General features: G+C 59.1%; 1 long non-coding RNA gene across 1 annotated transcript; it reads left to right on the plus strand.

The window, feature by feature from the left end:
* Positions 1-8,174: 8,174 nt before the first annotated feature.
* Positions 8,175-10,853, plus strand: LOC131398741 (uncharacterized). The gene is made up of 3 exons (XR_009216976.1): positions 8,175-8,315; positions 10,008-10,088; positions 10,277-10,853. It is a non-coding gene; the product is annotated as an uncharacterized LOC131398741 (long non-coding RNA).
* Positions 10,854-11,052: the final 199 nt, after the last annotated feature.

Raw genomic sequence — 11,052 nt, forward strand, 5'->3', positions numbered from 1 at the left:
AGGGGCCCATCTCCACGAATCGCGAATAAATCCTCAGCCCGTCTGACGAAGCGACCAGCGCCTTCCCTGACTTTGTTGACTTCTCGGAATAAATTCCCTCCTTTCTTCACCCCATTTCCTCCTCCTCATCAAATCTCCCCAACCCTCCTGGAATAATTCACTCTCCTATCCCTAATTAGCAGCCGTTTCTACCCCCTAAGTCCATCAAGAGAGCTGGCATCTCTTCTCTGAATCTTGCACCTGACCATTAAATTGAAGATCAGTTATATTTTAAGTCCTTTGGATTTTTTTTTTTTTTAAAGCCCGAGTGTCTTTGGCAGCCGAATTTCCTTAAATTAAGCCTTCCTTGGTTAAAGGGAGAATTGGGGTGACGGGGGGGCCGTATGCTTGAGTTCAGATTTCTCAGTCCCTTACCGAAGTGTCACTTTAGACCTGGAGACAGGCAAGCGCCCGCGTCAGCAGAAAAGGAACGGAGAGAGAGGCAGCCAGACCGGCCGGAACCGGGCGGAGGGTTGCCGGCGCGCGCCGGGGACAGGGTGGCGAGAGGGTGGCGGAGAGGGACCAAGAAGCGAGGAGCGGGAGTCGGTCTTGGGTCCCAGGGGGTACAGTTTAGGGTCCCGATTCTAAAGGAAAAGGGCTTTCCAGTTGGAGGCGAATCTGTGGTGGGGGAGGGAGAAGGGAAACCTCGAAAGGGACAAGAAGCCAGGAGGGGAGCTTGGAGAAAGACGCACAGGGCCCCAGGGCCTGGTGGGCGGCGAGTTGGGGTACAGCTAACACTGGGCCAAGGAGCGACCAGGCGTCGCCGCCTGGGTGACGGATGACCCTCCCGGGGCCTGTGGTCCTATTCCCCACGAGGCGGCGCGCGAGGAGGGGCGAGGTGGTCTCGGGACCCTAAAAGGCTCGGAATCCCCGCCACCTCCTGTGACTCGGGCGGCAGCCCAGCCCTTCGCGACCTTCCCGGCACAGCCCACGCGGCCCCCCCAGATGCCCGGGGAAAGGTTGGGGGAAAGCTGTCAAGAGGGTGACCTCCTCCCCCACGTCCTCCAAATGTGCAGCCCTGCGGACTCCGCGGCCTGGCGCCAAAGAACTTGGCTCTGCCACTTGGTGGCGGGCGGCGGCAGCGGGAGGGCAGGAGGGCGGAGGAGGGGCTGAGTTCGTGACGCGAGGTGGACTTGGGGTTCCCTCCACGGCCGGGAGACCCCATTCTGCTCTCCTGGTCAGGGTGGCAAATGACAATTCTCTCTCCCCCAACTCTCTTCTTAAACAGGGAGCCCCGATGGTGTAGAGCGGAGCGCGCAGACCGGTTGCTGGTTGTCTGAGTCGAGGGGGTTCTAGTGGCTGGAGACCGAGGCCCCACCCGTGGTGCCCCCTGGCCTGGGCATCCTCTGCATCTCCTCTCTAGACACCACCCTACTGGGCAGTTTTACTCTCACGCACACCACTTGACTGTCACCCACTATCCCTCCTCGGATCGCGGTCCCACCTCTGCACTGCTTATTCCCATCTGCTGACCAATGGCCTCGGTCGTCCCCCTACGGAACGGCCACCCCTAAACACTTGGCCCCGTTAAACCCGGCAGCTCCTTCCTACCGAACTGGTTTCAGCACAAGAAACTTCTTGACTTCCTGGCCCAGCCATGGACAAATTTTGTTTTCTTTCTCCCCAAAGATGTATTTATTTTTAAAGTCAGTCTCCATATTCTGATTGTATAAATATTGTGAAGGGAAAACTCTACCTGTCAAAACAAATGGACGCTGACCTTTCTACCCCAATGTTTATGGAGTTTCATTTTACTCTTGCAGAAATTTATTCATGACAGATTCTCTCCATGGATAATTTGGATCTCCCACCAGCAGAAGTAGGGATGGTCCAGGAGAGGGGGCGCTTGGAAGGGAAGGGTGGGAGTTTGCTGGTCCCATGGGGCGATTAATAGGATCATTTTCCTTCAGACATTTTATCTTCAGAGTGACCTCTGATTCTCACCTCCTTATCGCACTCTCCTAGAAGGTAAATTTCCCCTAGAAGTCTTCTTGAAGAGAGTTGGAGGCCTCCTCCCCAAACCTCTACCTAGTGTGTGTGAGGATATCCCAACCTCCGAAGGTTTTTATGCCTAACCCGAGGAGGACCAACAGCAGCAGCAAGCCCAGAGCCCAGTCACTGGTCCTTCACCTTTCCCCATCTTGTACTGGCCGGCTATGGCTGAAGACAGATGAAGGTAGTATACAGACATTTTTGAGGAGTCAGCGTAAACAGAAACAGCAGAAACGGTCAGAATGGAGAGGGAAAACCCTGTGGGGCAGAGACCCTGCTAATGGTGGCCACCAGTTGTACCTCTAGACGCTCCCACTGGGCCCCTACTTCCTCCAAAAATGGGAGGAAAACTCTGCAAAAGCTTTTATATCTACGTGGTTAATGACCCAGTCAACACTACTGATGACGTTTACAGCGTTAATGCCAACCCTGCCAGAGGCAGTGGGTTTTGTAGGCGCCAGGAGCTGGTCATATTTCAGGCAATCTTTCCCCATCCCCCCAACCCTGCCAGTTTCCCATCCCCCTGACGTGCGGTTGGCCTGTTTCAAAAAGGGGGTGAAATTCATTCCTTACTCGGTCTTCTTCCCTCCCTCCCTTTCCCCTTTCGCAACCCGGAAGAGCTCCGCTCTCTACAGTGAGCAGGAGAAGGCGGAGGGAGGGGGTTCCTAGGAAGGATGCACATCACCCAGGTTTTACTTCTCGCTGGAAGCCCGAGTGAGATGCCATAAGCAGCCGGGGCGGCAAGGACCGCAGCAGCGGCAACAGTGGCCAAGTCTGCCTGTCATTTCTGCCTTCAGATCTCCGGCGAGTCAGGAAAAAATACAAAACAGCTGGCCCGCAGGAGCGAGCTACCCAGGTCAGTGAATGTCGCTATCTTCCCTCCTTAACCCCACAGGCACTGCCCCTGCCCCAGGTGGAGAGAATTAAGAGGAGGTCTTGACTCCAAAGGGACAGCTGCTCCTGGAAGAAAATGAACTAGACCTCCGTCCTTATTGTTCTTTCTGGCCACTGGAAATCTTTGGCTTTCTGCAATGACCTTGGGCCAGCATGGTGTGTGCATGTGTGTATGTCATTGTTTGGAGGAAAAAGCTAGTAGAACTAGGCATGTGAAGAAAAACTAAACAGAAAAATAAGAGACAGCGGGAATGCTTGGGAAGGGCTGCACACATGGTTCCCACTTCAGAGAGGGCAGAGGGTTGGGAAAAAGAACCACTTTGCCAAGGAGCAGCTCAGCTTTCTCCCCAAGGTGGCTGGTGGTCCCAGTGTCAATTTTGTGTTTATTTCCCTCTGCATACAAGTGTGTGTTTAGGCTCATTGTCTCTGCATATAATTAAAGAAACAGCTGTGAGCTGTGAGATAAAAGTTGGAGCCCAGATGTGTGGGCATCTGGCATCCCCGGGGGGGTGGGAGCTGGTGGCTGGGAGGTACTCTGGCTTCCAGGAGCACCCTGAGGCCGGCGAGAAAACCGCAGCCTCTGAGAGAGGGTCTGGGGAGCAGGAGGGAAAGAGGGGACAAGAATTCGACTTTCTCCTGGGCTGTCTGACCAACAGACCTCCAAGGAATCGTTCAATCAGAGGCAGTTCTCCATGAAGAAAGATAATGTTAAAACGCAGGGGAAGTGGAGAGAATCTGGGCGCCAGAGTTGCTTTTAGACACATTTTCTTCCTCTGGATCCTGCAGGGTGCCTGAGGAAACTGATGTGGGCGATTCTATCCAGGGCAGGGGAGGGAAGTGAGTCTGACCCACAGGATCATTTAGTTCTCAGGTTTCCTGGTCCTTTTCTCCTCCGCTGTTGCCCACATTCACCAGGAGGCTGGGATTGTGGACGGGAGAACTTTAAAGGGACAAATAATGAGGTGGCATTTGCAGCCCTTCCATCCCTTAGCAGCTGTGGCAGAAAAGGTGTGTGTGGGGGCTGTTGGTCCTGTGACAGTCTGCGGGGCAGGGAGACCCAGCCAGGCTGGCAGAGTCCATCCAGGTGTCTAGATGGAGGATGCTTGCTGAGCCCCAGTGGCTGGCTGTGGGGAGGGGCTTACCATTATAAAGCTTTTAAATGTCTGTGTGATTCCGAGGACAGGAATTGTTGTCTGCCCATTTGAATCCTGGGCGGGGTATGGTGTCCAGGTCAGACAGACCAAGACCCAGGTGAGTGTCAGGTCCCAGAGGCTCCCATTATCCACTGCTGAGTGGGATTAGGCAGGGGGCCCAGCTTCCAGCTTCTAGCCAGTTGCCCTGAGAGGCCTAAGGTTCTTGGCTTGAGAACCCAGCTGGGCTCAATGATGCGGGTGTGTGGCACTCGGTACACAAGCCCTGGCACCCCACAGGCCCACCCTCTATTCTACACAAAGTATTTCTGTCGGCCCCGGGACTCAGGGTTGGGGTCAGTCTGTCCTGCCAAAAGCCCGGAAACAGGGGACGCTGCATTTTCCTTTATTTGATATTTCCACCCTGCCTTTTTGCAGACCATACTTGAGGTGAGGGTAAGTCGGAGGTGCAGTGAAGAGATGGGAGCGGGCCCCCTGGGCACTCATTGGTGGAGCCTCTTGGGAGGCCCCCCAGCCCAGAGCCCTACAGAGAGCCTGGGGAGGGGGCAGGTACGTGCAGTGCAAGCCGGGTGGCTGAGAACCCCTCTTCTGGAGGTTAAGGCAATTTGTGTAGGGGAACGTGGGAGGTGGCAGGGAATTAGGGATCCTGATAAGTGTGTGAGGGCAGAGTCGGAAGCCCAGTGTTCTCCAGCACCAGGTTATTCTAATCATTTGCGGGCTGCTCTGACGTGCTGTCTCGTTCTCGGTATGGGAGCCATTTCACACATAAATGTGCATGCCTTCCGTGGTATGTCTTTGTGTGCAGACCAAATATTTCTGATCACCTCTTTCTCTTAATGGTTGGAGTACCCAGGGAGAGGTTAAACAACCGCCGCCAGCGAGCCAAGGAAGCCCGGGAGCTGGAGTCGAACCCCCCTTCGCTTTTGGCCGCTGGGCAGACGGGACCAGAGATGGTGGCGGTGGGTGAGGCCGTTAGAGGGACGAAAAAGAAACACGTTGCCCAAGGCGCCGGAGCGGTCTCCGTGGGTGTCCGTCGCTGCGGGTCTGCAGGCACATGTGTGTGGCTGCTGTTTTGTTCTATATAACAAATTGCTTGGGGTCCACCGGGTGGCAGGCGGCGGAGAGCCGAGCGCGCGCCGGGCCCGGCGGGGCGCAGTCCTGGAGGGATGGAGAGGCTGAGGGGGCCCGCGGGAAGGCGCGTCGTCTTTACACCTCCGAGCCCGGCGGATGCGCAGATTTTATTACTGGGTCTCCAGCGTGTACAAAGGAAGACGTGAACAGTTCGTGCTTTTGGAAGCTCACCGCTACCGTGTCCTGATCTGAAGGAACTTGCCCTCCCTCACGGCCCCTCTCCCTGTTGTGAACTCCCCCTTCCCTTGAAGCCCACGGTCCATTGTCCAGCAACCGCCACACCACAGTTTTCCCACTTAAGAGCAGTAAAAACACAATAGCCCCCAGATAAAGCCCTCCTTCCCCAGAAATGCCACACTGAAGTGGCCCGAGGAGAGTCGGCTGAGGCCAGCGCTCGGGGCTCGGGGCTGGAGGCTCTGGAGATGGGTGGCGGCGGGCGATAAGCCGGGAGCCCCGCGAGGCTAGGAGGAGTGGAGCAGGCGCCCCACGTGCACCCCTCTTCGCCCGAAAAAATACTAGGGCCTGGAGTTCACGCGGGTGAACCCGGCACTTCTGACCACTTTCCCGGCTGCGATGGCCGCTCCTCCCTGGGAGTCCCGGATGCTTCAACCCAGAGGAGAGCATCTTCTTGAGTCAGTGGCACCACTGGGGGCCGGATAAGCGGCCTGGGGCCCCGAGGCACCGAGCGGACCCGCTGGAGCACCCCCATCCCTTCCTCTGCTCTTGTGGCTCCCACCTGTCCCCCAAACCGCCGAGGCCAGGAGGGAGGAAGAGCTGGGAGGTGCGCCCTTCCTCCTGGCTGCCTCGCATTCCTTTCGTCTCCCCCTCAAGGGGAACTGTTTTTCTCCTACCCAAGCCCGGGGCTCTCCCCATTGCCAAGGCCCCTGATAGGGGCATTGTTAAACCCGAAAGCAGAAATCCCCTGTCCTCTCCCTCTCTCTCCCCCTTTCCTCTACACCCCTACCTACCCAATTTTTATCTCGGTACAATCAGGGTTTTTCTCAACCGGGGAGAAGGGGGTAGCGGCAGAGGGGGGGCCAGGATCCCTCGAAGCTGGAGGGCCCGGCCTGGCAGTGCGGGCGGAGCGGGAGGGGGTAATCTCCGAGCGCATCTCCTCTCTCTTTGACTCCACATCTCTCGCCGCCCCTCCAGGCCCGGGAGGGTTTCCTTCCGAGTTTTAAATGGTGATAGATGAATAAGAAAAAAAAAAAAAAAAAAGGTAAATCAAACCACACACCACCCCCAAAGCGATGGCTCATATCCCAGGGCAGGGAGACCCCAGGCCGGGGGCGGGTGGGCGTGGGGGCCGGGAGAAGAGGCGCGCGTGCCCAGCTCTTTTGGCATGAGTTCCCGCGGGCTTCCCCTTTGACGTTTCCACCTCCAGAATCTTCCCTTTGCCAGTGAGTTTCAGGGGCCCCCTTTTTTCTACGTTTCCCCATGTCCTCTGCTCTCTGTGTTTCATTGGAAGAGAGCAGCCAGCACTGCCGACTTCGGGCTTCTTTCTCATCACCGTTTGATTTCGCTCCCCTCTCTGCATTTCAGTTCACGCGGGAAAGAGAGAGGGGGCGAGGGGAGGTGACTGCAGAGATATCATATAATCTGTGTTTAGCCTGCGCTGGCGCGGGGCGCCGCGCCCGAGCGCGCTCCCCCGCCGCTTCGCCCGCGCAGCCCCGGCCCGGCGGTGGCGCCGTGGGCCGTGTCCCCGGCGTAACCCTCCCGCTCGGCAGCCGGCGAGCTGTTTATACAGCTTTACCTGCGCTATTCTCGTATCCAGTAAAAATCCTCGCCCGGCCACGGTAACCTAATCTGAGGGCCCAGGCAGAGGAGGGGGTAGTGAGGCTGGCTCAGTGGAGAGGGAGGTGTGTACGCGCCAGAAGAGGGTTCTCTACTTTGCCCCTCCTCTCTCGATGGGGAAAGGAATTGGGACGCGGTTCGGGCGATCGAGGTGCGGACCCAGGGCTCAGGAGGAAGGAGACTGGTTTCCACGTCCCTGTCCTCTCTGCCTTTCTCCCTCCAACAGGCATTGGTGGCCGCAGCTGAGACGCGTGCTGCCAGCAGGCGCAGCGGTCCCGGGGGCGCCCTGCGGGGCTAGCGAGGCCCAGAACAGGTCTCCCCTGTTCAGGAGCAGGACCTGGTCTCTGTCGCCCCGCTTTTGACTTGCCCCAGTATAACTCCCACACCTAAGACAGAACCGGCGAGGAAGGGAGCCGGCACTTAACTCATCTTCCCTCCCGGGCCAGCCTCTGCTTCCAGAGCGCCCTGGTCCCGGCCGCAGCCGGCGCGTGGAATCGAATTAAACGCCTCTTGGTGGTTATTGTCTCTGGCTAATTGCTCCAACAATGGCCACTATTAAAATGGAGACAACCAATTAAAGGCCCCGCCGGGCCGCGCTCGGCTGCCGGCGACGAACTGGCCGCCTGAGGTTTGCAGACCGCCCGGCCGGGAACCGGACTGGTGCGGGGTGCCGGCGCCGGCCTCGGCACCTCTGGCCTCCACTTCCTCCCCAGACGCACAGCGACCGCGGCCGGTTCACACCATTTTTATTGACCGATCGCAGCCAAGGAAGATTGATCGAGCTGGAATGGGAAGGGATTTCTCCTCCCCCAGCCCCGGCTCGCCAGGGCCTCGGAGTCGCGCTCCAATTTCTGGCCTTCGCTGCGCCTTGTCTGCGCCCTCCCCGCCCCCAGCCCCGCAGGTTCCGGCTTCATTTCTGTCTTGAACGGCGCGGCCGGGTCCGCCCAGCCCGGCGCCGGGGCTCCGGGGGGAGGGACGCGGCGGCGCGGCCCGGCTCCGCTTCTTTCTCCCGCCTGCAAATATTTGCTGCCTCGCTGGAAATCCGACTATTTCGCGCGCGCTCCGCTTGCAAAGTCCTTAAGTAAACACGCTCAAATGACCGCCCCAGGCGGCCCGAGGCACGCTCACTCCCCCTGCGCGGGATTAGTAACTTTATGACTCCGACCCCGAGGCTCGGCTTTACTGTTTCCCCTCGGCGGGCAGCGCGCGGGCACCTCGGCCCCGCGGAGCTCGCCTGGACGCGCCCGTCGCCAGGCTCGGGTGGGTGACGCTGGCCGCGTGGATCTCCGCTCGCTGGGTCCTGCGACCCCAGGGGTGAGCCTGGGGGGCACGCTCTTCCCCTCTGCGCCGCGAGCTCCGGTTCCTTTGCGGGACTGGGTTCCCCACCTCCATCCGGACAGAGTCTCTGCGCTCCCGGGAGGGCGGGTGGGAGGGACCTGAACGTGGGCATGTGTTTGGGGGGGTGTGTGGGTCCCAGCTTACCCCAACCAAGGACAGAAAGTAAGGCTCCATTTCTTACCCTTTCCCCAAGAGGGCACACACACCCCGCTCAACTTGACGCCTAAAGCAGCCGTCTCGAGGCCTGGCGTTTCAAATAGGCCGGACTGGCTCCCGCCGCTCCACGCACGGTACCCGACCTGGCTCCGGGGAGGGGCAAGGGCGGTGGCTGCGCCGCCGCCTGCTCGGCTCCAGGATGCTTGCTCCCAGGGTCCCAGGCTTCCAGGCCATTCTCCAGCCCCTTACCCTGATGAGGGAGGCCTCGCGCCCTACAGGAGCCCCGGGCTCTGCAGCAGCGGCGGCGGCAGCGGCATCCTCCTCCTCGGTCTCCTCCTCGCTTCCTCCACCGGAGCTCCACCGGCTGCTGCCGGGGAGGAGGGGGGACTCGCTAGACCAGGCCGGGGCCGGGGTGCCTGGGGGGCAGGGAGCGTCAGGTCTGCAGGAGGGCGCTGAGGTGTCTCGGCAGGAGGCCAGGATCGGCTTAGGGGGCTACGGCAAAGGGGGAATCAGGACCACCTTTCCCCCCTTCCCCTGGCCTCGAGCCCCCTCCCCTCCCCTCCCCCGCACGCCCGCCCTCGGAGGAGGAAGCCCGGCCTGCATTTGCCGGCGAGGCGGGCCAGGCCGGCGCCTGGCCTGGCCCAGACCCCCGCAGCCCGGCTCTCCGCCTCAGGCCACGCGCCGCAGCCTCTCTCCGGCCTCGCTCCCTTCCCCCTTCCTTCCCGGTGGGTCCCGGGGCCGACCTCGACCCTCCCTCCCGGGTATCCCCCTCCTCTCCTTTTCCCTTCCCCCCTGGTCTGCGCTCCTGGCTCTGGGGCTGGGCCCGTGACGTCAAACCCAGTGTGGCGTCGGCGAGACTGGCCGGCGCGGGCCATCAAAAGAGCAACGTCCTCTTTCCCAATTACCCACTGTCAGTCCGGGAACAGGGGCGGACCGGCTGGGAATTACATGTTAAATACCCCCTACAGGCTGGCTCCATTACACCGGGCATCCAGCCGCAGCCCCCCACTCCTCAATGCCAGCTCCAAACCACTCAGACCCAGAGGGGCCTTCCAGATCTTTTATTTTTCCAAGGTGGTGGCGGTGGGCTCTCCATCCCAGCGCAGCCGGACTCGGTGCTTGTGATTTAATTAAAACGAGTAATGCCCCGTCCCCCGCCCCCGAAGTTGTGCGCCTTATCGGAGAGGCGCCGCTACACCGGAAGGCCTCCTTCTCAAATATTTTCTCTTTGTCTTTTAAAATCGTTCTTAGCCTCAGAAGTTGACATTTTCAAGTCCTGGCGTCAGCAGCTTTTCCCTCCCGAGGATGGCTCCCTTTTATCCTTTCCCTGGCTTCCCGGTCTCCGCGTAGAGGACCGAGGAGCTCCATTTGAGATTTTCCTCGTGGCTTTGCACTGGGGTGCGGCCAGCGTCTCCTCGTCCTACACTGAGGCGCGGAGAAGCCCTTTTCATGTTTTCTCTCTGCTTCGGCCCTTCATTTTAATCTCGGGTTTTTTTTTTTTTTTTTTTTTAGCAAAAACGTGTGTGCGTTGGTCTGTCCTTGTTTATGGAGCGGTTTCCGGTGAATGTTGGACAGAAACTAAATAATTAAAAGGTTTGGAGAGCGCCCTGAGCGGGGGAGACTGGCAGCTTGATTGGCCCTAGAGCAAAGTGGTTAGAGTGAAAGGAAAATCGATGCGACTTTACTGGGCCGCCCTAATAAACCGGGACTAAGTGGGCTCAGGAGAAACAACGGGGGTGTGCGTGGTTAATTTAGGGATCTTCTTCCTGTTTCGTATCTAGAAACTCAACCCTGAATCCTAGCAAACGTCAGGTTTAAGACGACGGAGACTCAAGAGAAGCTCCAAATCCAAGGTCGAGAGGACCCAGGTTTCCACCACTTCTTCCAAATAAATTTTACTAATCTTTCTACAAGGATTGCGTATTAAAGTAAGACAGCCTCTCCACGCCAAATTAAGGCTGAATGTCGACGTTTTTCCGTCACCGCATGAAAGGAATCCTCTAGAACTTACTTTTAGGGACAGTCTCTTCTATCCCGAATTTTTGTATTTGTAGGGAATTTTATGGAGTAGAGGGGCGAAGAGGGAATAATGTCTTCCATTCAAATAAAACCCCAAATCACGCTCTTAGGACCGTCGGTGGGAAAGCCTGCGGGAGAACCCGCACTCTGTCCTGGCACACATCGCCCTGGGGTGAGCAGGGTGGAATCTGAGTCTCCTTTTCCCGCCTGACCCCGGCTCGCCCCGGCCGCCTTTTCGGGCCGGCGGCTGCAGGAGCCTCGGCGCCGCTAGGGGATGCAGTGGCTCAAAGGACCAGGGAGGCCGAGGAGGTTGGAGCCCGCGGGGCCGCCCAATCGCGGCCCGGCCGCAGCCTCGCCCGCTGATTGGCCCCTTCGCGGCCCCGCCCCCTCTCCGCCCCTCCCGGCCCCTCCCGGCCCCTCTCGGCCCCTCTCCGCTCCTCTCCGGGGCGCCTCGGAGCCGCGCTCCCTCCGCCCGGGGCTGCGGGGCCGGCAGAGCGAGTCCGGGGGAGCCCGCGGAGAGTGGCCGCTGTCCTGCCCG

Source organism: Diceros bicornis, chromosome 36, assembly GCF_020826845.1.
Source record: "Diceros bicornis minor isolate mBicDic1 chromosome 36, mDicBic1.mat.cur, whole genome shotgun sequence".
Lineage (NCBI taxonomy): Eukaryota > Metazoa > Chordata > Mammalia > Perissodactyla > Rhinocerotidae > Diceros > Diceros bicornis.